At 51.4% G+C, this 25,529-nt stretch overlaps 1 protein-coding gene and 1 long non-coding RNA gene across 9 annotated transcripts in view; one reads left to right on the top strand and one right to left on the bottom strand.

Annotated features, from left to right (window-relative positions):
- Window positions 1-951: 951 nt before the first annotated feature.
- On the bottom strand, window positions 952-12,557 carry LOC145515870 (uncharacterized). The gene is made up of 4 exons (XR_014061078.1): window positions 12,216-12,557; window positions 3,710-3,837; window positions 2,913-3,077; window positions 952-1,647 (listed from the first exon to the last, which is right to left on the bottom strand). It is a non-coding gene; the product is annotated as an uncharacterized LOC145515870 (long non-coding RNA).
- Window positions 12,558-12,764: 207 nt separating this feature from the next.
- PAK4 (p21 (RAC1) activated kinase 4) overlaps window positions 12,765-25,529 on the top strand; it is a 49,177-nt gene continuing 36,412 nt past the window's right edge. For 6 of the 8 annotated variants that reach the window (XM_081517294.1, XM_081517288.1, XM_081517295.1 and 3 more), the window contains exon 1: window positions 12,765-12,898. The gene's annotated coding sequence lies outside the window, so the exon portion shown is untranslated. Of the gene's footprint in view, window positions 12,899-23,354; window positions 23,491-25,529 lie in introns of those variants that run through there. The other 2 variants (XM_081517293.1, XM_081517292.1) reach the window with 2 other exon arrangements.

The following is a 25,529-nucleotide window of genomic DNA, read 5'->3' as shown; positions in this document are numbered from 1 at the left end:
CCAGTGCAAAGGCCCTGGGGCAGAAACACATCAGAGCATCAGTGGAGAGGCCAATGTGATGGAGCCAGAGTAAGAGGAAGAGTAGGGATGAGAACAGAGAAGTGACAAGGGCAGATCACACGGGACACTGTGGGTCACAAGGCGGACTCTGTCCTTTATCCTGAGTGACGTGGAGCCGCAGGAGGGTTCTGAGCTGGTGATGGGCAGAATCTGACTCCAGAAGTCCTAGGCAAAGGCTGGGCTCTGGCTTCAGGGCTGAGGGCTCTCCTGAGTGAAGCCAGTGAGTTCCTAGCTATGCAGGCTGACAGCACATCGCTTCATCCATTGTGTTGTACAGTTTCAGCCTCCTCAGATCTTTTTCCCACCCAGCACCCACTCTGCCCAAGGCTCTTTGCAGTTTTGTTTTTTTAATATCTTGGCTCTATTTATTTATCTTTATTTTAGTTTTTACTTGTTGGCTGCATGGCATGTGGGATCTTAGTTCCTTGTTGTTGTCGTTTAGTTGCTAAGTCATGTCTGACTCTTTTGCAACCCCATGGACTAGCCCGCCAGGCTCCTCTGTCCATGGGATTTCCCAGGCAAGAATACTGGAGTGGGTTGCCATTTCCTTCTCCAGGGGATCTTCCCCACCCAGGGATCGAACCCCTATCTCCTGTATTGGCAGGTGGATTATTTACTGTTGAGCCACCAGGGAAGGCCTTAGTTCCCTAACCAGGGATAGAACCCGCACCCTGGGCAGTGGAAGTATGGAGTCTTAACCCCTGGACGGCCAGGGAATTCCCTCCTGCATTTTCTTGAGCACCGCAAGCTCTCTCTCACTGTCGGCCTTGGCCCTATGCACTGGCTCTTCATCCTGTGAGTGCTCTCCCTCCACTCATTTGGGGCTGCATCTGCTCAGCCTCTGGGGTCAGTCTTCCCCGACAACCCCAGCTAAAGGAGTCACGGTCACACTCTGTCTCAACCTGTTTTTACTTCATGTCCAGCACTCAGCATTCTGCTATTCTCTCATCAATTGATTGGTTACCTTGTTCATTGTCAGTTTGCCTCACTGGGCTGGGGGCGGTCTGTGAGGGTGGAGACCAAGGCCATCTTGTTCATTCCTGGGTCCCTTACCTCCACACTCACCTCCACCAATTCCTCCCAGACCCCTTCTCAGGCTGAGGGGGGGCCCTGCCCAGTCTGGACTGTCACTGTCTGGGGGCGGGTTTGTCTCCCCACGAGGGCAAAGCTCAGGGCTCACTCCAGCCCAGCCCAGCACTAGACAAGTTCTTGAGGTTAATAAATACTTGTGCCTTAATGAAGGCTGCCACGTGTCAGGCTCCAGCCAGGCAATGCCAGGGTCAGAGATGAATCAGCCCAGTAAGATCCTTTGGGAGCCCGAGGGCTAGCAGGGAAATATGGTTACACAACACGGATGACAAGCAGCAAGAGAACGCCACTGAGGGATGCACCAAGCCCATCAAGTGACCAGTGGGGGAGTCATTCATTGCTCGCTGTGGCCGAAGACTGAGTTGATGTCCATGTGGCTCTGGCACGTTCTGTTGGCCTGGCACTGACCACCAGGCAGAAACTGGGTTAGAATCTCTGTTTTGCCATGTCCTGTGGGGTGTGGAATCGCCAGTCCTCTCTGAACCTCTGTTTCTTCACCTGTAACAAAAGGATGATCGTACTTTGTGGCGTGTCCTTGGGATTAAATGAGGTTGAAAGCCTTGGTGCTGTCTGACTCCTCTTTTTCTCTCATCCCAGGTTTCATTAGGTAGTAAATGCTGTGGGCTTTTTTTTTTTTTTCTGACCGATCAACATGTGGGATCTTACTTCCCCAACCAGGGATTAAACCCACGCACCCCCACATTGGAAGCATAGCGTCTTCACCATTGGACCACCAGGGAAATCCCCTGGCTTTGACTTTTAAAATCTATCTACAATTCATTTTTTCCTCCCACCCTTGTCCTGTCACCTTGCCCCCCACCTCCTGCCTGGTCTCCCCCACTTCTCCACCCCCGCCATCCTCACTCCATAGTCTGTTTCCTACATATATACCTGTGGTCACTGGAGTTGGGGAGCCAGAGCCCTCCCCATGGCCCACCCTACTCAACCTACTGCCGTCACCTCCTTGTCCTCATCTCCCACCATCACCCCTTGCCCACTCTGCTCCAGCCCCGGGCATGCATGCATGCTAAGTCCCTTCAGTCATGTCTGACTCTTTGCGACGCTATGGGCCATAGCCCACCAGGCTCCTCTGTCACAGGATTCTCCGACAAGAATACTGGAGTGGGTTGCCCTGCCCTCCTCCAGGGGATCTTCCCGGCCCAGGGATCAAATCTGTGTCTCTTCCGTCTCCTGAACTGGCAGGCGAGTTCTTTGCCATGAGCGCCACCTGGGAAGCTGGCCTCAAATATACCAGGCTACCCTCCCACATTTGCGCTGCTCGTTCCTCTCCCTGGGAGGCTGCCCCCAGGGGTCTGCATGGCTCCACCCCTGCCCTCCTTCAGGTCTCTTCTCTAATCTCACCCTTTTGGTCCCTCTTGGACCACCTTGTCAAAACCAGCATCCTCAGCCCCCTCCTCCCATCCCCTTTCCCTGCTTTCTTTTCTTTCTTTCTTTTTTGGCCACACCAAGCAACTTGTGAGATCTCAGTTCCCTGACCAGGAATTGAACCCAGCCACAGCAGTGAAAACCTGGAGTCCTAACCACTAGGCCATTAGAGAACTCTCCCTGCTTTATTTTCCTTCAGAGCACTTGGACATTGTGACCTACTATATGGACAGATGTTTAATCATTTATTCTTCTTTTTAAAAAATATCTATTTATCTATTTTTCTGTTCTGGGTCTTAGTTGTGGTATGTCTATCTTGTTCCCTGACCAGGAATCAAACCTAGGCCTAAGTAAGTCCCTAATCATTTATTCTTTACCTCCTCTTTCAGAATGTGAGCTTCCAGGGTGCAGGGTTTTCTGCTGGTTCTGTTCACCCCTGTAGCCTCCGCACCTGATTCATGGTAGTTGCTCAACAAACATTGGTTGAAGGAAGGAAGGCAGGCAGGAAAAATACAGGTAAAATTCAATCGCAGCACCTGATGCTGAGGGAGCAGGTGAATGACAGAAATGATAGTGATTTCAGTGAATCAGATAGTTGCTCAGCCCTAGGGGCTGCCATGGCTGGGTACGTAGGAGACAAGGCACGTAGGGCTCATTGCAACATCTGTGACATGTGACCCACACAGGAAGTGACAGGTTGCAAGCCGGAGACCCTGAGGCTTCAAGGAGGCAAAGCTTGAGCAAGGCTCAAGCTACCTGCCAGATGCCTGCCTGGCAGGTGGGGGCAGGGAGGGAGGTGTAGGGAGGTTGAATGGGAAGGGGGCCGTGAGTGCTCCCAAAAAGGGCATCAGGGCCTGGGAAGCTCCTGGGATGTCTGGTTGTGGGGGGCGGGGCCACTATGGAGAGATTAGAAGGAGGAAGCTGCAGGTCTCTAGATTCAGTCATTAACAAATATTTAAATTAATAAAGTCCCGCATTGCTTAAATCAGCCAGACATGGTTTCTGTGGACTGCAAGAGCCATGCAAGACTTCGCTGGTGGTCCAGTAGTAAGGACTCCACACTTGCAATGCAGAGGGCGGGAGTTCAGTCCCTGGGCAGGGAAGTTCCGCATGCCACATGGCATAGCCAAAAAAACAAAAACAAGAACAAAACCAAAAACAACTATGCACCTACTATGATCACGTGCTGGAGACACGGTGGTGGCCCTTGTGAAGCCTGACTTCTTCTGGGGGGAGGGGTGTAGAAAGGAAATCATGAAAACCAAAATGCCATCACAGGATAGTTCCAGATGGTGATCAGCACTGTAAAGAAAATACACTGAAATTAAAGTGTGGGAATGGAAAGCATGCTTTAGATGTGGTGTCCAGGGAAGGCCTCTCTGAAGAGGTGACATTTGAGCCAAAGGACAGGGAGTGGGTCAAAGTAAAGACCTGGAAGAGTGATCCAGGCAGAGGGACCAGCAGCTGCAAAGGCCCCAAGGCAGGACTGAACCTGTGTGTTTGAGAAACAGCCACGAGTTTTTTAATAATTAAATTTATTTATTTTTAATTGGAGGATAATTGTTCTACAGTATTGTGTTAGTTTCTGCCAAACACCACCATGAATCAGCCATAGGTCTCCTCCCATCATGATGAGTTTTGACAGATGTGTATTCCCATGAAACCACCATCAAAATCAAGAATCAGAACATTTCTGCACCCCAAAGGGTCCCCCATAACTGCAGTTAATGCTTCCCTCTCTCTCTCAGCTTCAGGCAACAACTCATCTGCTCTTTGTCGCTGTAGATTAGATTTGCTTTTCCTCGAATGCTCTGAATGGAACTGTACACAGTTGGCTACAGTCCTGCATCCTTCAATTCAACCAACCATGGATGGAAAATATGTGGAAAAAAAATTCCAGAAAGTTCCAAAAAGCAACCCTTGAATTTGCTGGATCCTGGCAGCTATTGATAGCATTTACAACTATTTACATAGTATTTATATTGTATCAGGTACTACAAGTAATCCAAGAATGATTTAAAGTAGACATACCAGGGGACTACCCTAGTGCTCCAGTGGCCGAGACTCCACTCTCTCCATGCAAGAGGCCCAGGTTCAAACCCTAGTTGGGGGACCAGATCCCGCATGCCACAACTAAGACGCAGTGCAGCCTAAATATAGTTTCCCAGATGGCTCAGTGGTAAAGAACCCCCCAGTAATGCAGGAGACAGTTTCGATCCCTGGGTCAGGAAGATGTCCTGGAGGAGGAAATGGCAAGCCACTCCAGTACTCTTGCCTGGGAAATCCCATGGACAGAGGAGCCTAGTGGGCCTCAGTCCATGGGGTCACAAAGAGTTCTAAATAGAATTTTTAAAATAAGGTATACACACAGGAGAATGTGTGTAGGTTATAAAGCGAATACTACACCGTTTTATACAAGGGACTTGAACATCCACAGATTTGGGGATCCCCAGGGGTCCCAGAATCAACCACCCACGGATCTGGAGAGAGGACTGTAGTATCTTTTGAGGCTGGCTGTTTTCACCCAGACTGATACATTTGCAGTTCGTCCAAATGTCCTCCTTATCATGAATTCCTTTCTTTTCGTTGCTGAAGCACACAGTACATCTATGTTCTATGGAATGAATGAATGTATTGCAGCGTATTTATCTGTTGACCAGTTGACGGATGTTTGGGATTGTTCCCAGTTCGGGGTGATGATGAAAACTGCTCTGAACATTCTTGCACAAGTCATTGTGTGAATACATGTTTTCACTTCTCTTGATAAACATCTAGGAGTGGGATCACGGGGACCTGTGTCTTTTGCAATCTTTTGTGGCTGTCTAGATGCAACTTGTGACATATTTTGAGCTCTACCCAGCATCTTATTTTATGTTTATTATTTAGTTGTTCATGGGTTTATTATCTATCTCTCAAGCATTTGTTCTCTGAAAAAGACGAAAAATGGTTAGGAGCCTAGATCCTGCCACAAGGCTGCCTGTGTGACTTTGGAGAAGTTACTTAACCTCTCTGTGCTTCACTTTGCACGCTTGTAGAAAGAAAATAGCAATAGTGCATAGGGTTATTGTGGGGATTAAATGAAGTAGTATATGTGAAGGGTTTAGCACAGGGCCAGCTATACAAATAATTCTCCATAAGTGTTTTCAGTTATCATTATGCTTGGCATGCAGATGGCAATGAATATATTTACTGAATGAATTTGAGCCATCTTGAAGAGCATCAGCTTTGAAGTCAGACTTCCTGTCTAAAATTCCACCAAAGCTGCTTACAAGTGGTGGAACTTTGTCCCACTTCCTACCCTACCTCCATGTCTAGTTTCCTAAGCCTGTTAAGAGGGGCTAAGGATCCCATCCTACAGCTATGTGGTGAGGATTAGAGAAGATGATTAAGAGTCTACAGGGCATCTGGCATAGCAAGCAGTGAAAAAAACTAGAAGCAACTTAAATGTGCAAGAATAGGGGAATTGTTCAGTACGTATGATACATCAACAATTAACAAACAATAGTGAGGGACTTCCCTGGTGGTTTAATGGCTAAGAGTCTGAGCTCCCAATGCAGGGGACCCAGGTTCAACCCTTGGCCAAGGAACTAGATCACCCACACCACAACTGAGAGATCACAGGCTCTAACTATAGATACCCCATGCCAAAACAAGGGTCAAAGATGCTGCATCCCACACTCAGGTGCAGGCAAATACATAAATAAAAATAAATATTGTTAAAATGATGATTAAAAAATTCCTTTTTTTAACCTCAGTGAAAGTCACTCAGTCATGTCCAACTCTTTGCGACCCCATGAACTAGACAGTCCATGGAATTTTCCAGGCAAGAATACTGGAGTGGATAGCCATTCCCTTCTCCAGGGGATCTTCCCAACCCAGGGATCAAACCCAGGTCTCCCACATTGCAGGCAGATTCTTTACCAGCTGAGCCACAAGGGAAGCCCAATAAGACTGGAGTGGGTAGCCTATCCCTTCTCCAGGGGATCTTCCCGACAGAGGAATTGAACCGGGGTTTCCTGCATTGCAGGCGGATTCTTTACCAGCTGAGCTACCAGGGAAGCAGCATGGCTTTTAACCTTGTGGCTTGTGGTATCTTAGCTCCCCAACCAGGGAGTGAACCCTTGTCAGTGAAAGCACGGAGTCCTAATCACTCCATGGCCAGGGGATTCCCTCCAAATTCTTTCTAAAATAACACTAAAGACGAATATCTTCACCTATACACCTTTGCATATTTGTATATGTATTTTCCTTTAATAACTCCTAGAAGTAAAATTGCTGTTTGTCGTTGTGTAGTCACTAAGTTGTCTCTGACTCTTCTGTGACCCCGTGGACTGTAGCCTACCAGGCTCCTCTATCCATGGGATTCTCCTGGCAAGAATACTGGAGTGGGTTGCCATTTCTTTCTCCAGGGGATCTTCCCGACCCAGGGATTGAACCCGCATCTCTTGCATTGGCAGGCAGGTTCTTTACCACTTGTTAAGCCTCTGGATGAATCTTGTCAAAACCTGTCCAGGATCATAGTCCTACATGTGGGGTATGAGAGTGGTTGTTATCTTATATTCTCACCAGCATTGATTATAATATTAAATAAATATTTTTGTGAGAGACCAAAAAAGATCTTTTTAAGAGTCTGATATCCATCTTATTAATTTCTTATTCACCAATTCCGTTTTTCCTTATTGTCTGTATTTTCAAATTTTTGTTCACATTCTTTGCTTACTTTTCTGTTGTATATTCACCTTATTGATTTGTAAATGCAAATACAAATAAGTAAAGTTTCTTTATATATAAAGGGCAGAAAGCTTTGTTTTCCATCTATATATTGTCACTGATCTTTTTCCTTTGAAGTACTGAAATTTATCACTTTTATGAGGCTAAATCTGCCTCACTCTTCTCATCTGTTTTCATCTATTGGAGGATCACCTCCTCACTAACCCCTCCAGGAAGTTCTCTACTGAAAGCTCTGTGGGGTCTGGTTTCCCCTCTGAGGGCACTGAAGTAGGGAAACCTGATTGCCCATCCTGGGGAAACCCTTGGAGTAGATCAGCCACTGGGCTTGTTCCAGGGCTCTGATTGCTAATGGGATCCCCAACTAAGTTGTAAGAGGGCTTCCCCACATATGGGTTCTAGAACCTGACAGTCTTCAGTGTGGCAGGACATTAAAGAGGCAAAGACTAGATATATGTATAACTGAATCAGTTTGCTGTATACCTGAAACTAACACAACATTGTAAACCAACTATTCTGTGCTCTTCTGTTCTTAGTTGCTCAGTTGTGTCCGACTCTCTGCAACCCCATGGACTGTAGCCCACCAGACTCCTCCGTCCATGGGGATTCTCCAGGCAAGAATACCAGAGTGGGTTGCTATGCCCTCCTCCAGGGGATCTTCCTAACCCAGGGATCGAATCCAGGTCTCCCACATGGCAGGTGGATTCTTTACCATCTGAGCCACCAGGGAAGCCCAAACCAACTATGGTCCATTACAAAATAAATTTTATTTTAAAAAGGCAAAGGTTGCACCTAGCCATCCTCCCATCACTGTGACCTGAATAAAGTGCCATCATCTCAGCTACCAGACTTGCTTTTTTTTTTGGCTTGCAGGATCTTAGTTCCTCGACCAGGGTTTGGATGGAACTTGGGCCCCATGCACTGGAAGCACAGAGTCCTAACCATTGAACCGCCAGGGAATTTCCAGTACTTGGTATTTTAAACATGGAGACCCGGTAAGGCATAAAGATTTCAAAAGAGCAGAAGAACAAGAATGTTTAATGCTGGCAAGGATACTTTAAAGAGGGTATTCCCTCTGAGTGCTGGTGGAAGTGTGAATTGGATGGAAAACTCAACATTCAAAAACACTAAGATCATGGCATCCAGTCCCATCACTTCATGGAAAATAGATGAGGAAAACAATGGAAACAGTGACAGACTTGATTTTCTTGTGCTCCAAAATCACTGTGGATGGTGACTGCAGCCATAAATAAAAGACGCTTGTTCCTTGGAAGAAAAGTTATGACAAAGCTATACAGTGTATTAAAAAGTAGAAACATCACTTTGCCGACAAAGATCCGCATAGTCAAAGCTATAATTTTTCCAGTAGTTATGTATACAGATGTGAGAGTTGGACCATAAACAAGGCTGAGTGCTGAAGAATTCAGTTCAGTCACTCAGTCATGTCCGACTATTTGTGACCCCATGGACTGCAGCACGTCAGGCCTCCCTGTCCATCACCAACTCCCGGAGCTTGCTCAAACTCAGGTCCATTGAGTCGGTGATGCCATCCAACTATCTCATCCTCTGTCGTCCTCTTCTCTTCCTGCCTTCAATCTTTCCCAGCATGAGGGTCTTTTTCAATGAGTCAGATGGCGAAAGTATTAGAGTTTCAGCTTCAGCATCAGTCCTACCAATGAATATTCAGGACTAATTTCCTTTATGATGGACTGGTTGGATCTCCTTGCAGTCCAAGGGACTCTCAAGAGTCTTCTCCAACACCACAGTTCAGAAGCATCAGTTCTTCAGTGCTCAGCTTTCCTTATAGTCCAACTCACATCCATACATGACTACTAGAAAAACCATAGCTTTGACTACATGGACATTTTTGGCAAAGTAATGTCTCTGCTTTTTAATATGCTGTCTGGGTTGGTCATATCTTTTCTCCCAAGGAGCAAGCATCTTTTAATTTCATGGCTGCAGTCACCATCTGCAGTGATTCTGGAGGCCCCCAAAATAAAGTCTCTCACTGTTTCCATTTTTTCCTTATCTATTTGCCATGAAGTGATGGGACTGTATGCCATGATGTTAGTTTCTGAATATCGAGTTTTAAGCCAACTTTTTCACGCTCCTCGTTCACTTTCATCAAGAGGCCAAAGAATTGATGCTTTCCAATTGTGTGTTGGAGATGTCTCTTGAGAATCCCTTGGATAGCAAGGAGATCAAACCAGTCAATCCTAAAGGAAATCAATCCTGAATATTCATTGGAAAGACTGATGTTAAAGCTGAGGTTCCAATACTTTGGCCACCTGATGTGAAGAGCCAACTCATTGAAAAAGACCCTGTTGCTGGGAAAGATTGAAGGCAGGAGGAGAAGGAGACGACAGAGGATGAGATGGTTGGATGGCATCACCAACTCAATGGACATGAAGCTGAGCAAACTCTGGGAGATGGTGAAGGACAGGGAAGCCCGGCATGCTGTAGTCCACGGGGTCGCAAAGAGTCAGACACGGCTGAGCGACTGAACTGAATCGAACTACAGCAGAACTTGCAATGTGTGCCCCAGGCCGTACGGAGGCAGCAGAGGGCAGTTAGCGAGAGCCTTGCCTAGGAGTTAAAAGCTGGAGATGAGCCCGGTGTGTGATCTTGAGCAAATGAAGTTACTTCCCTAAGCCTCAGTTTCCTCTGCAAAGCAGGGATAATCACAGTCCCTGCTGTTTAAATTACACAGCTTAGCACTGTGCATGGTGCATAGAAAGTTTCAGGCATGGGAACTGTTGCTATTATTATATCTTAAAGATGTACATTTCCTTTGACCCAGCAGTTCCATTTGTGCTGATCTATTCAAAGGAAATAATTAGAGATGTGCACAAATATTTTAGCTGCTTGGATTTGGGGGGGGGTATTTATAATAGCAAATTATTTATTACAGTTTAGATGTTCAATGAGTGGTTCAAACGAATTAGAGTTCATTGACAGAATGGCATTTTATACAGCCATTAAAACAAATGTTCTAGAAGAATATTTAATGACATGGAAAGATACTAGCGGTATTTATAGTCTTGTTTTAAAAAGATGCAAAATTATTTATAAATTTGTTTCTGATTCTGTTTCATTTTTTATTTTATTTATCTACTTTTTTTTTTACTGATTCTGTTTTAAAAGGTAGATGAATGTACAGGGCTTCCCAGGTGGTTCAGTGGTAAAGAATACACCTGCCAGGAGATGCAGGAGACAAGGGTTTGATCCTTGAGTCTGGAAGATCCCCTGGAGAAGGAAAATGGCAACCCACTCACTCCAGTATTCTTGCCTAGAGAATCCCATGGACAAAGGAGCCTGGCAGGCTACGGTCTGTAGGGTCGCAAAGAGTTGGACATGACTGAGCACGCACACTGAAAGTACAGAGAAAAAAAAGAAATTATGCATCATTCATTCACTGCTTTTGCAGATATTAATTAAATGCCTACTGTGTAAGACACTGTGCTGGGGCAAGGGATATGCACTAAACATTTAAGAGTACTTCTGCAGAGGTGGATTTACAACTCATCCAACCATCCATTCAACAAATAGGCATGCACAGTGAACAAAACAAAACTCTATGTTCTCGTGGAGAGACATGCCAGAGAGGCAGATGACCAAAAAAACGATAACTACGATTAGCTAATTCTGTGTATTAGATAGTATGTTAGAAGGTGATCTGAGCAACAGAAAATAAAAGCAGATAAGGTAAGGAGTTTAGTAGCATGTAAGATGGGTGTTTGTTGCATTAGTCAGGGTGGGCTGGAACAGTTCCCCTGATAAGGTGACATTAGAGTAAACCTTGAAGGAGAGAAGGGAGGAAGAAGTCATGAGGGTACTGTGTTAAGTGTTAGTGTGTTAGTCACTCAGTCGTGTCTGACTCTTCGCAACCCCATGAACTGTAGCCTGCCAGGCTCCTCAGCCCATGGAATTCTCCAGGCAAGAATACTGGAGTGGGCTGCCATTTCCTCCTCCAGGGGATCTTCCTGACCCAGGGATGGAACTCAGGTCTCCTTCATTGCAGGCAGATTCTTTACTGTCTCAGCCACCAGGCAATCCCAAATGAATATGGGATCTTCCCAACCCAGGGATTAAACCCATGTCTCTCATGTCTTCTGCGCTGTCAGGAAGGTTCTTTACCATTGGTGTCTCTTGGGAAACCCCATATGCATTGCTGCTGCTAAGTCACTTCAGTTGTGTCCAACTCTGTGCGACCCCATAGACAGCAGCCCACTAGGTTCCGCCGTCCCTGGGATTCTCCAGGCAAGAATATTGGAGTGGGTTGCCATTCCCTTCTCCAGTGCATGAAAGGGAAAAGTGAAAGTGAAGTCACTCTGTCGTGTCCGACTCTTAGCAACCCCATGGACTGTAGCCTACCAGGCTCCTCCATCCATGGAATTTTCCAGGCAAGAGATCTGGAGTGGGGTGCCATTGCCTTCTCCTAGTGTTTACTAAATTCCGTATCAGCAAGCACCTTGCATGCATTACCATATTGATTTTCCCCATTTTGAAATGAGGGTACCTGGGGGAAGTCTATTTCAGAAAAAAGGAATAGTCAATGTAATGACCTTGAAGTGGGAGAGCACCTGAGTTTTCTGTGGGGAGGGGGAGAGCAAACCCATTGACTGGGCTTCCCTGGAGGCTCAGACAACAAAGAAACTGCATGCAGTGCCTGAGACCCGGGTTCGATGGCTGGGTTGGGAAGAGCCCCTAGAAAAGGGACTGGCAACCCACTCCATTATTCTTGCCTGGAGAATTACATGGACAGAGAAGCCTGGCAGGTTACAGTCCATGGAGTCGCAGTCGGACACGACTGAGACACTAACACACACACACAAACTCATTGGCTAGAACCCAGTGAGTGAAATTATAGAAAAAGATATTCGAGTTTAGTTTAGTTACCGTTTTTTTTTTTTCTTTTTTTTACAAATGCCTGCTAAAAACAAAAAACTTACCAAAAAGATTAAGATCAAGCAGTGTTTTGGTTCAGGGTGAAGTTCTCGGGCTCAGAGTGACAGACGTCGTTCAAAATTCATTATTTACTTTCTGCGATCCCCAAGCAGCTAGTTTGTCCCCTCTGAACCTCAATTTATCTATAAAATGGGCATTAATATACAATACGGTTGTACTGAGCATTCAGCAAGAAATTTCACTTGGCGGGGTGTCTGACACATAGTACATGCTTCAGAGCCGTTTCTGGCCATTATTACCCACCACTGGCTTCCACTCCCTAATTCCTTTGGGTGGAAGGTGGGATGCAGTTACAAGAGAAGAGTCATTTTCCCCTTTAAGAATCCAAGTGGGCTGGGAGCCAGCCTTTCCAAATTTTCCAATCCCGGCTTGGCATTTTCCGTCCGAAGCTCTCCGATTGGACAACATGCACCAATCAGAGGCTGGAGCGAGCGCTGCCCCGCGTCCAGCTCCGCCCCTGAGCCGGCCCTGCCCCCCGCCGGGTCAGCCCCGTTGCTATGGGGACTGGTGGGCGGTGAGGGGGGGAAAGCCCCGGATGTTCGTTGGGGACTCAACATGGCGGCGGCAGTGGCCGTGGCGGCGGCGGCGCCAGAGAGCTGAGGGCAGCGGGAGGGCGCCGAGTTCTGGGCCGAGCGGCCAGGCCGCGAGTGACTGCGGTGCCGAGCCGGTAGGATAAGCTGTCTGGCCAGGGGGTTGGTGTACGCTGGGCAACGCGGTGGGAGAGCGTTTACGCGAGTAGGGGGCGGGGCCGCTGGGGTCAAAGTTCACTTGTGGAGGGAAGGGTCGCGTCCAGGGGGTCGCGGGTCAACGCTGAGCGGGAGGGAGTTGTAGAAGAGGTTAGAGGTCAAACTAACGAAGGGGGCGTGGCGAGGGGGGCGCAAAATTCAAAGTTTGAAGCGGGAGCTCATTGAAGGGGCGACGGGGTGAATGTCAAAAAGAGGGGGGTCAAAATGAATAATTTGATGGGAGGATGTGCCCACGAGGGTGAGAGGTCACAGCCATGGGGGCGCCGGATTGGAGATTTAAGGCAGCAGCCAGTGAAGCAAATGAATGAGATTTGGCTTGGGGGGCATCTTTATGGGATCAAAGGTGGAACGTGACCAAATTGGAGAAAGATCACAGATGATGGTCCCAACGGTCAAAAGTTAAAACCCAAATGGGGCATATTGCTGGAGGGGAGGGATAGGACACTCAAGAAAGAGGTCAAAGGTGCTTTCTGATGGGGGAGAAGGAACCCCTCCTCCCCCAGATAATGAAAAGAATGGCAAACACTCATAAAGCACTTTCTGTGTGTCAGGCTCTGTTCTGAAGCTTTCCATGTATTTAATCCTGACCACAACCTGTAAATGGCTTGGTGCCATTATTAAGAGGCTTAGTGTTTTGCCCAGGGCCGCCTAATGAGTTAGTTTTGCAGCTGAGATTTGAACTCTGGAGTCCTGGGCTCAGAGTTCTATGCTTTACTGACTCTCAAATGCTCATTATGTTGGTTAATACTTAATGAGTGCTGAGTCTCTACTCAGCACCTGGTGTGCCTAGTCTTACTATACCACAATCTGGATAGACCCACTTTACAGCCAAGAGAAGTGAGGCACGGAGAGCTTCTGCTAAGTAATGGAGGAAGATTCCCTGCTGGATCTGAATAATTCCAGAGCTCTGGCCTCAGTGTAAATTGCCGGAGGTCTGTTCCTGGAAGCAGGGAGCTGGGCAAGGCTGGGCCACTCCTTGGGCAGGAATAGATTGTCTCTTTGGCCTCCATGGAAGGGTGTGATCTGGGAGGAGAGGTTTCCCCTGGGCTTATGGGATGCGGTGTTTGTGGGTGGCCCAGAGTCCAAGTGAGTCTGGCAGGCTCCTGGCTAGGGAGGGTGTCCTTGGGTGGTACTCTGTACAAAGTTGGGTGTTCTCTGTACTTAAAACCGCAACCTCTCATCATGGTCCTCAGTCGCTCCCACCTCTTTCTCTGCTGCTCTCCCCATCCCTCCAGGAGGTCCAACCACGCTGGCCTGTTTGCTGTTCTTCAGCTCTGTAGGCTCGTGCCTGTCTCCAGGTCTTTGACCTTCCTGTTCCCTCTGCCTGGAATCCCTTCTCTGCTCTGTACCCTCTCACTCTCCAGTTGCTCACAGCGTGACCGGGACCACCCTATCCCCAGACACTTTTTATCTCACTATTGTTCTCTGCCAGCCCTTCACTCTGTCCTTAACTTATTTATCTGAGCGCAGTTGATTTGCCTCCTGCTAGAAGGTGGGCCCCTCACAGGCAGGAATTTTCCCATGTTCTTTCCCTGAATCCCCCCAGGGTTGGTGGCGATTGAATGTTGGGCGTGGTGCTGGGTCTGCAGCAGTGGACAGGACAGAGGGGAGCCCCTGGCCCCCAGGGGCTCTCGGTGACCCTTGGTGGGAGCAGACGGACCAGACCCCTAGCCAGTGAGACATGACTACATCTTGCCCAGGGTAATGTGGCCTGCGAAAACATGCTCGGGGATGAGGACAGTGCCCCAGCCCGGGGCCCCAGCCTCGGCTGGAGACTTGGAAAGTCCCCTGACGGATGGGTAGGAGGAATGGGAAAGGGTGTGCCAAGCAGAAGGAAAGGTGTGAGTGGAGGTCAGGGGTGCAGAATTGGGGGCTTATGGGTAGCTTGGAGCCTGAGTGAGACCCCTAGGGTTCCCGGCTCGGAGTGGGGCAGGCAGTGGAGCAGAGGCGGGTGAGTGGCCACCCCGTGTGTGTGGAGCTCCAAGGCAGTACTAGGGAGTGGTTCAGAGAGTGGACGCTGGGACAAGGATGCCTGGCTCACACCCAGCCCCGTCACTCACAGGCTGTGTGATCATGGGCAAGTCGCTTAACTTTCTGGGCCTCAGTTTCCCCCTGTGCAAAATGGGCGTAATGATAGTGGCTACCTCAGACCTGCTGTGAGGTTGTGGAGCATGAAGAGCGTGGCCCGAGGCCTGGCGCATGGGAGGTGTTGTGTCAGCACTAGTCTTCAGGCTGTTGCTGCTACTGCTGCCTGGGGAAGGCCTCGGAGGTGGTGGTCAGGCCCTCTCCACCTGCCTCCTGGCTTGCTCTGGCAGGGTCACCGGGTGGGCACGTGGCCAGAGAGCCCTACCAGTCCTCGCAGTGGCAGCTCGCTCGGCATCTCAGGGCTCTGCACATTTAAAGGGAGAACTTTGGCGCTGGATAGGGATTTGGCGCTGGACACCCACATTCAGGTTCCCTCCCCGTCACTTACCAGCCATGGGACCTTGGGCAAGTGATGTCTTGTTTGCCAGTTTTGTTCTTATGATACATTTTGGACTAGTGGAAAGAGTAGAGCTTCAATATAGCAAAACACCCACGCTTCCAGCGTCCAGCCTGGGACCGTGGATACAGTTACAGGCCCCTGTTCTCTGCCCCGCCTTCCTGATGGTAGCCACGGGGCTGGATTTGGCGTCCAGCCTTCCATCGCAGATTTTCCTACTGTTACCACCCTCGGAGGGATTCGCAAACGACAGAGCAATAGCTCTCAACCCTGGCTCCACGCTGCAGTCACTTGGAGAGCTTTCCAGACGCTGCTGCCCTAGCCCCCTGCCCCGTCCCAGACTCTGGCCTGGGTGCCCTTGGTCTGGGGCGGGGCTAGCCTCAGCACATGGTTGTAATGCCCAGCCAGGGTTGTCCACTGTTTCACAGGTACCACGGGAAACAGCCTGCTGCTGCTTCTCTGCGTCAGTGTTTCTGTGTGTGGACGAATGTCGATCTAGAGCAGGTTGTTCATTTCCCCTTTGTGTATTTCTTTTTGTGATGGTGCCGCACCAGAGTTACCCATTCTCCTTTTGGTGGCCGTTCAGGTGGTTCCTGTTGAGACTGTAACAAACAGTGCTGCCGTGAATGTTCTAGAGCGTGTTTCCTTGTGTACCGCAGCCAGAGTCTCTCTTGGGCATATGCCTCACAGTGGAAACGCTGGACCTTCCAAATTACTCTCTCAGCATTCGTACCAGCGTGCTTCCAGCAGTGCCTGAGGGTTCCCTCTGCTCCATGCTGCTTCGGGCAAGCTTTCAGTCCTTGCTGAGAGTTTACTCAGCCATGAGGTGGTGGGTTTTACGCCACCTGCACCCCTTCCCAGGTCTGGTTGCAGACGAGGGTATGGTTCATGTGACGGGCTTAGCTGGGGTCTGACACCTGTTGAACCCCCACACCCAGAGGAGAAGGCAGTCCGGGGAGGGCTTTGACCTTTGCCCTCCAGGGCATCCAGGACAGTGGCCGAAACGTTGACCCGCCTCTCCTTAGGAAACCATCTCCCAGGGCTAGCTAGCATTTGGGAAGGGAAATATACTTACTTAAACCTCCTCAGGGAGGAGGCAAAGAGAAAGGAAGTGTCACTCGGAAGGGGACAAGCAAAACCTGGTTACACTGTGTGTGTGTGTGTTACACTGCTCATCGGTCGCCGTGGTGACCAACACAGTTAAAGCCCTGCCCTCAGGGGTCACAGGACCGTGAAGGAGACAGACCTGGCCCCAGACAGTGACGGCCCAGAGTGGTCAGGCTGGGTAGGGATCCTCAAGCAGAATGGTCAGGGCTGGGACGGGGTAGGAACTGAAGGAACCCGGAAGCGGCTCCTCACTCCGCCTGGGGAGCCAGCGAGGGCTTTCTGGAGAAGGGAGATACATGACTGACAAGAGGGAGCCAGGCCTAGGAAGAGCTGGGAAGAACAGAGCAGGTAGTGGGTACAGAAAGTACGAAGGCCCCGAGGTCCAAAGGAGCTTGGGATGTTCGGGTCCCACCAAGGAGGCCAGTGTGGCAGAGTCAGCAGCGAGGCCAAGGACGTGGGGAGGTCTGGCAGATAGGATACAGCAGGGGTCGACGGGCTGAGACAAGGAGTGTGGATTTCTTTCTGTGTGTGATGGGAGTCATCGCAGGGCTTTAAGCAACATCTGCTTTCCCTTTTATAAAGATCGCTCAGGTTGCCATGTGGGGAACAGATCAGGGAGGGCGGGGGAGTGAGAGGGATGGTCCATGCCGGGGAGGGTGGTTAGCATGAGGCTTGTGGAGATGGAGGAGGGTCCGGAGTGCTGGCCAAGATTCCAAGTCCTTTACCGGTATGAACCCATTTGATCTTCACAGCAACCTACGGGTAGGTACCGCTGTGTATGGGTGTATTTGCTCAGTCGTGTCTGACTCCTCGGAGTCCCATGGACTGTAGCCCACCAGGTTCCTCTTTCCGTGGAATTCCCCAGGCAAGAATACTGGAGCAGGTTGCCATTTCCTCCTCCAGGGGATCTTCCCGACCCAGGGATCAAACCCATGTCTCTTCATCTCCTGCATTGGCAGGTGGGTTCTTTACCGCTGCGCCACCTGGGAAGCCCATAGGTATGGTTATTAACACCATTTAGAGATGAGAGAATTGAGACCCAGAGAGGTGTGTCACCTGCCTGGGGTCACACAGCAGGCAGGTGGCAGAGGCAGGACTTGAACTCCAGGCCTCCGGGCTCCAGAATCACTGCTTGTTTTCACAGTGGCCCTCCAGTGATTTGGAAGTGGTTTTGATAAGAGCAGGCTACTTCCTGTTCCTAACTCAGGTTCCTGTTTGGACAGAAACTCTTTAGGGGGCAGCCTGGGTAGTTTCTGAGCCCTGGGTCCACGCCTCCCTCAGGACCTCCCACAGCTCCTTCCCCTTCTGGTCCCCTGCATCACCCCTCCTTGTCCTGCTGGCTCCCAGTGAGCCAGACTTCCTGGCCAGACACCGGTCGGGGTGTCCCCAGCAGCTGTTTCTCCCATCACCCCAGCCAGGCGGCCACAGATGCTGCCAGCAGGAAGCAGTCTCCTTCCAAGTCACGGCCAGGGAAATGGGACCCTTCCCGGCCCAGCCACCCATCCGGGGCTGGGGCTTATTGTCTCACAGCTGCCCTGGCCCACAGGAAGGTTGCGGGGGAGGCAAGGAGGGCCAGAAGGGGAGCTTTCCCAGGTCCCGGGGGAGCCAGCTACGGCAGATGTATCAGAAGCCACCACTCACCGCTGCTGGTGTCACAGGGCCCTCTGGTCCCACCCTGCCCTTCCCCAGGGTGCCAGGTGCTCTGCTGCCATCCTCGGAGCAATGGCAGCTTCCCTGCCAGGGCCATGCATTCTGCACATCCCACAGCCCAACCCCCTAGCGGGGACCCCTGGGGAAAAGGCAGAGCTGCCCTGGGCCTCTCCTTCCTCACATGGTGCTCATGCTGTTGCTTCAGCCCTGTCTCTTTGAGGTCTCATGGACTGTAGCCCGCCAGGCTCTTCTGTCCATGGGATTCTCCAGGCAAGAATACTGGAGTGGGTTGCCGTTTCCTTCTCCAGGGGATCTTGCCGACCCAGGAATGGAACCCACATCTCTTGCATCTCCTGCATCGCAAGCGGGTTCTTTACAGCTGAGCCACCGGGGATGCCCTCCTCAGCTGTTAAATGAGCTATTGGGTGGGTTGGAGGAGACAGATGTCGATGTGCTTGCATGTTGCCGGGCACACAGTAAGCTTATCGGATGTGCCCCCCTCTGGGCTCAGCCTCCTCTTCACCTGCTCCCAGCCCCTCAGGACACTGCGCGAGCCCCCAACTCCCAAGTGCTAAGAGCTAGATGTGTGCTTTATAAGCATCTCTCAGCAGCTCAGCCCGGAGCCCTGAGGAAGGGGTGTTATGAACCTCATTTCTCTTTTCCTGCATTTTAATTTTCAGAAGGCCCATTTTTGCCCCAGCTGCATATATGATCTGTTCACAGTTGAGAAACCGCTCCCAGCACAGAAGGGTGTGCAGCCGTAGGTCTCTCTCCCACCCCGGTGGTCGGCCCCTCCCCAGAGACAGCTTGTTCCGGTCTCTTTTCTTTCCTGGACATTTGTTCCTGCACATGTTCTCTCCCACTTTTGTTTTGCTCACTTTTCACGTTTGTATTCTGTCCTGCTCTTTGCACTTTTCACTCTTAAGTTCTGTGTCAGGAGGTCAGGGGCTTCCTTGTGCTTTCTACGGCTAGGGCAGTCTCCATGGTGTGATGTCTTCCTGCACATGCGTGTGAGCTGTGCACACCTCTGGAGGTGCTCGGGGTCTGAGATGTGTGCCTGGTAGCCCTGCGGTAGTGTCCCGGTCGGCCGAGAGCCCGTGCCTGTTCCCACCCCCACCCCCAGTGTCCAAGTGCGCCAGGGTCTGTCTCCTCCCATGCTCACCCACGTCATCGGATGCTTTGACCTCGGCCAGTCAGACAGGTGCTGAGTGGTCCTTACTGTGGTTCTGATTTTAACATGAGCAAAGGGGAGCGTCTTTGTTGAAAGCCATTTGGACTTCCTTTCTTGTCTCTGTGTGATATTTTGCTTTCCCTAAAAAGAAGAACCTGAGCCATAGGCTGGACACCCTACAGCGTGTGAGAGGCAGATGTGGGACTCGAACCCAGGTCTGCCCTCTCCAGCCCGGAGCTCTTAACCTGTCTGATGTAGTGGAAATCGAGGGCACTGACTCTGGAACCAAGTTCACCACTCTTGGCTGTGTGATCCCAGATAAGTCACTTCACCTCTCTGTGCCTCCGTGTCCTCATCTGTAAAATGGGGATAACGATACCTCCTTTATAGGGTTGTTCTGAGGATATAGATGTCTACTTATCAGGCAGAATGCATAGTCAATGTTCAAAGACTGTTAGCTGCTAGTATTAGTCCTCATAGTATTTCTCTATGTTATTGGTATTAGCAGGTACCATTCTGCGTGTTTTGAGTAAATGAACTTATCCCATCCTCCTAGCAACGCCAAGATGTAGATATTCGGGGGGGGGGGTTGTTATTTTTTGTTTTGGCTGCGCTGAGTGGCATGTGGGATGAGTGGCATGTGGGATCTTAAGTTCCCTGACGGGGGACCCAAGCTTGCACCCCCTGCAGTGGAAGCTCGGAGTCTTAACCCCTGGACCACCAGAGAAGTCCTAGGTGTACATGTTCTTGAGAGAAGTGAGTGAAAGTCACTCATTCGTGTCCGACTCTTTATGACCCCATGGACTATACAGTCTATGGAATTCTCCAGGCCAGAATACTGGAGTGGGTAGCCTTTCCCTTCTTCAGGGTATCTTCCCAACCCAGGGATCGAACCCAGCCCTCCCACATTGCAGGCAGATTCTTTACCAGCTGAGCGACAGGAGAAGACCAAGAATACTGGAGTGGGTAGCCTATCCCTTCTCCAGCGGACCTTCCCGACCCAGGTTGCAGACAGATTCTTTACCAACTGAGCTATCAGGAAAACCCCGTACATGTCCTTCTTCTCTCCCTTTTAAGAGGAGGAAATTGAGATCCCGGGAGACCAGCCTGGTGTCACAGAGTCAGCAGGGCTGGGGTTTGGCCCGGGGCTCCTGACCACTGGGGGGCACTCCCTGAGGCGCCCCCTTCACTGAGCCGAGGGGTTAGAAGGCTGTCCCTCCCGCCCTGTCTGCCCCACTCCCACTCAGGGCTGGCTGCAGCGGAGCTTGGAGGGCACACCTTGGCAGGTGGGGGCACTAGGCAGGGGCCCCACGGAGAGAGCCTCCCTCCCTGCCCCCTGTTCCCCTCCGCCAGCCCCAGCCCAGCCCTGGAAACTCCTGATAAAGCGGCATTGTGTGGCAGTTTCGGGCTGGCTTCCCCCAGCGGGTTTCAGCCACTCCCACCCTACGGGAAGCGGCCTGGGCGGCCTCCCCTCCCCCGCCCCTCCTCTCTCAGTGCTGGGAATGGGAGGAAGTAGGACAGCGAGAGAGGGCCAGGCTCCCGCCGTCCCCCAGGTGAGGACACCCCCACACACACAAGCCCTAAGCGCAGGCGCGTGCGCGCGCGCGCTCTCTCTCTCTCTGGTGCTTGCTTTCTCCCTAGGGACCCCTCCTCTGCTGCCTCCAGCGCGTCCACAGCCCCCTTCTCCCTCCTCCCAGTCTTCAGCGGAAGCCTGGCCCCAGGTCGCTGTGTGTGTGTGTTTTAGGTACCTTGATAATTCCACCTCTTTTTCAACCTTTAATAATTGTGAAGCTTAACATACCTAAAGAAAAATGCATCAGTGCACATGTCAGTCTAACAGGTAATTATAAGGTGAGCAGCATTTCCCCACACCTAGGCGGAGACTGAGAACACCCCACCCCAGGGCCTCCCTGTTGACCACAACCCCAGGAGCGGCCATCTCCCTGACTTTGGGGGTCACCAGCTCCCTGCTTGTCTGGCGGTTTTACCAGGTGTGCATCCCGAGTCCTAGCCTGCCACCTTGCCTGCTCGGGCACTTCACATGAACGGACTCCTCCAGCATGCCCTCGTCTGGTCTCTCTCATCCTTAGTCTGTGAGGCGCATCCCTGTGGTCACGGGTGTGAGTGGTTTGTTCGCCGTGCAGTGTTCTAACCATCACTTAACTTCTCTTCTCCCACTGCCCGGGTGTGAACGTGCTCTTTGAACATGTCTACCAGGATGTCTGTGCCCACACTTCCCCAGGGATCACATCCAGAGTGCAGTGCTTGGGTGGGGGGGGGGTGGTTGTGTCTCGGCACCTTTAGCAGACCCCGCCACGCAGCCGTCCCGAGCAGGGGTGACCGCGCCCTCGCCCTGCAGCAGCTGCACAGCCTCCCTCCCCAACAGGGGGCCTGTCAGACTCTGTAATTGACCTTGGAACATTTTATATTCTCATCTCCTGCAGAAGCTTCTTATCGCCAAGATGAGTCCTCTTGTCTTTTGCTCCTCCCCGGGGTTCCTGTCCATGCTGGCTCTTCTCTTGAGACCCACAGTGATCGTAACAGGCTCCCTCACTGGGCTCGGTCTGGCAGGGGACTCTATATTGACCAAGAGTGACACAGAGACACGGAAAATAGACCAGACACCAGATCCCATCTTCTCCCGGCGGCCCTGCCTCGTTCACGGGTGCCCCATCCACCCTCCTGGTGGGGCTGGGAATCTCATGTCATCTTGACTCCTCTTGGCCTCTTTCTCCACATCCAGGATGTCCAGAAAGCCTGCTCTTGCACCTTCAGATAAGAACCCAGGGCCTCCCACTCTTTGTTGTCACCCCCTAGTTCCAGCCACCCTCAACTCCAGCCTCGACCGTGGGGGCAGCCACCCCCCCCGCCACCACTGTCCCACAGTCGGTCTCCACGCTCAGCCGGAGGGAACCTGAGTCAGATCCTGTCCCTATCCTGCGGGGGACCCCTTCCCTGGCTTCATCTCTTTTGGGGAACAGCCTTCAAGGTCCCACAAGATCCTGGCCCAGCTTCCCAGCTCGCCGTCACTCATCTCCTACTGCCCTGTCGCTGGAACATTCCAGGCCGAGTCCTGCCTCAGGCTCCTTGTTCAGCGCCCCCTCCAAGGTCTCCAGGAGCGTTGTCACTCTCTCCCCACCTTCCCCTGCTTGGTTTCCCTGGGCCACTCACCGTCATTACTGTGCCAGTGTGCCTGGGTGTGTTGGTTAGTGTCCTCCTCACCCACCCAGCCCCATTACCTAGCTTCATGGGGGTACGGGACAGGGGCTTACTGTGTCCCTTGCTGTATCCTCAGGGCTTGACTTTTACTGGTCGCTCCCTAAGCACTGGTGGGCTGAATGAAAGAATGAGAGATTGTAATAAGTGGAGTACGTCGTTTCCAGGGTGTATGTTAGGCAAGGGGTAGTTCCCCGCAGGTGAGAATTACAGAGCAGGCTTTCCTGAGGAGGAATTGCCACTTGAAGGATGAACTCGGGGAGGTGGAGGGTCATGGTTTCGAGGCTGAGGGAGCTGCCTGTGCAGATGTCCTAGGCAGGAGAGTGCAAGGCACCTTTGAGAAACTGAAACAAGACTGGCATTTGGTTCTGTCTGCTCTGGAACTGAATCTGACATCCGCTTGGGCCTCTCTGGGCCCCAGTTTCTCCCTCTCTAGAACCGCGGCTCCTCTGGGTGTCCCAGGGCATATCTGAAGTTCTGCTCCTAACACACACATCCTCAGGCCTGGCAGAGAAATAGGAATGTGATTGGTTTATTATCTTTTTTCCAACAAATACTCAGGAGCGCCTGGCCCTTTGTGGCTTCCAGGGACACTGTGCTGATAAACAAACCCAGTTGCTACAGTTGGAGCCTGTCTCTTGGACTCTCAGCCTTCTGGCCACACCCCTGACACATCCTAGCTCCACCTTGGAGGCAGGAGAAGGCCTGAAATGACCTTGAGCCTGGGGAGTCCTTATTCCTGGGGCTGATTAGTAGGGAGAACTAATTGAGGGTTTGCACGTGCCAGGCCCAGTGCCTGTACAGAACTCCCACTCTGCTTCTGCTCAGTCCTTCCCGGAAGGATTCGACCCATTTCAGAGATGAGGGAGGTGAGAGCAGCGCCAGTGGTGAGTGCTGGGCCCATCCTGCCCACTGCTGCTGAGCTGACGTGGTGGTATCTCCTCCCGGGGCCAGAGCAGCCTTTCTGTGAACATCTGGAGCACCCCTCTGTGATGGGCCCATTCCAGCCGCTTGCCTCTTTCTCCTCTGGGCTGTCTGCATTTTCATTTTGAATTTCTGTGGGTTAAGTCTTAGAGTCTGGACAAGAACCTGTGTTTCTAAGATGGTCCTCCTTACCTCCTCTCATTCGGTGGCCTGTCTTTTCACTTGCTTTAAATTGTGTCTTTTGATGAAGCTCTTAATTTTACTGTAGTCAGATTTATCACCCACTTCCTTTATAGTTTTATAGTTCTACTTTTCACTTTAGTCTCTCTTTGTTCTGGAATTTGTGTGTGTGTGCGCTCACACGCATGTGTATGGTGTGAGGTAGTCACCCAGTTTCACATTTTCCACTTGGATCCCCAGTCATCCATATACCATTATGACAACAGGCCGTGGTTTCCCCTCTGCCACCTGGGTCATACATTCATGTCTCTATCAGTGGGTCTGTTTCTGGGTGCTCTCATTCTTTCCTGTGCATAAGTTTGCCTATTCCTGCGTCAATACCCCACTATCCTAATTCATATAGTTGTCTTTTTTCTTGATATTTTTATTTAATTGGCCATGCTGGGTCTTAGTTGTGGCGCAAGAGATCTTCAGCCTCTGTAGCAGCAGGCAGGATCTTCAGTTGCAGCACGTGGGATCCAGGTCCCTGCCCAGGGATCGAACCTGGGCCCCCTGCATTGGGAGAGTGGAGTCCTAGTTACTGGGCCACCAGGGAAGTCCCAGTAGTTGATAACAAGTCTTGATGGCGTGGAGAGCAAGCCCTCCCACGCACGCGTCCTTCTTCCCAAGTGTCTCGGCCAGTTGACTTTTTATAACGCCACTTAGATATGAGACAAGCCTCGTGCCCCACAAACAGACATGACGTTGAGTCTCCCAGTCCATGAACGTGGTCTGTCTCTCGATTTATTTAGGTCTCCTCCGATGTCTGTCAGCAGAGGGTCATGCTTCTCCAGCTGGGCCTTGCCCACCTCTTGCTGGGTTTATTCCAGGCACTTGGTGACATGGCAGGGGGGAGCCCGTGGCCGCCTCTCCCGCGCGGCCTCTTGCTCCCTGGGCTCGGCCTGGCTGGGTGAGGCCCTCAGAGCAGAGGCAGGAGCCTGGCTTCCCCGTGCTCTGCTTCCTCCCAGGCACCGCCCCTGGGCCCTGGCAGAGGGCGGGCAGGCTGCCTGGAGAGGAGGTTGTAATTTTCCTGAATGATTTCAAGGGCTAATTAAAGGTTTTCCTTGACTAATCAGCTTACGGTTTAATTATCAGGAAACAGGCTCAGGGATGCAGGAAGCAGCTCGCTGGGGTCTCCTCACAGCATGGCCGGGGGGAGCCAGGGCCCGGCCCCTACCCCAGGGTGGTGGCAGGATGTGGGGAAAGCTGAGGACCCCCAGGAGGCCGTCCCGGTTCTCCAGCCCAGCGAGGGAACCAGGTGCAGGGCAGCCGATGCCTATGGTTGAGGTCCGAGTGCGTCCCTTCCCGGCTCCAAACCCTTCCGTGGTCCCCATTGCCAGGGACAATCCCGCCTCTGGTGGGCTAGGCCCTGACCCTCTCTGCTTGCCTCCTGCGCTTCAGCCTCACTGGTCTTTGTTTACTGCTCTCACCTCAGTTATTCTCTGGGTCTTGGGCTAAAGGTCACCACCTCTGGGCAGCCTTCTCAGGCCACTCCTGCCTCCAGAGCAGGTGATAAACTCTGCCCACCACATGCCGCTGTCAGCATCACTCACCCCGCCGCCGATAAGTGCTCCACGCCTGGGCTGCGTCCTGTGGTCCAGCACTGGGGTCATGGGGGACCCAAGAGGAGAAAGGGGCTCAGGACAGGCGCCCCGAGGAGAAGGCTGGGAGTGGGCTTCAGGCCCGGAGGACTGAGCGGTTGCCAAGGCCTTGGGGGAGCAGGGGGCGGTTGACAGCCTGGCCGGTGACCTGACCAAGGATGGGCTCTTGGCAGTTTGTGAAG

This window comes from Giraffa tippelskirchi, chromosome 7 (genome assembly GCF_054371585.1).
Source record: "Giraffa tippelskirchi isolate mGirTip1 chromosome 7, T2T-mGirTip1v1.2.pri, whole genome shotgun sequence".
NCBI lineage: Eukaryota > Metazoa > Chordata > Mammalia > Artiodactyla > Giraffidae > Giraffa > Giraffa tippelskirchi.
This window is presented reverse-complemented; position numbering and strand designations above follow the sequence as displayed.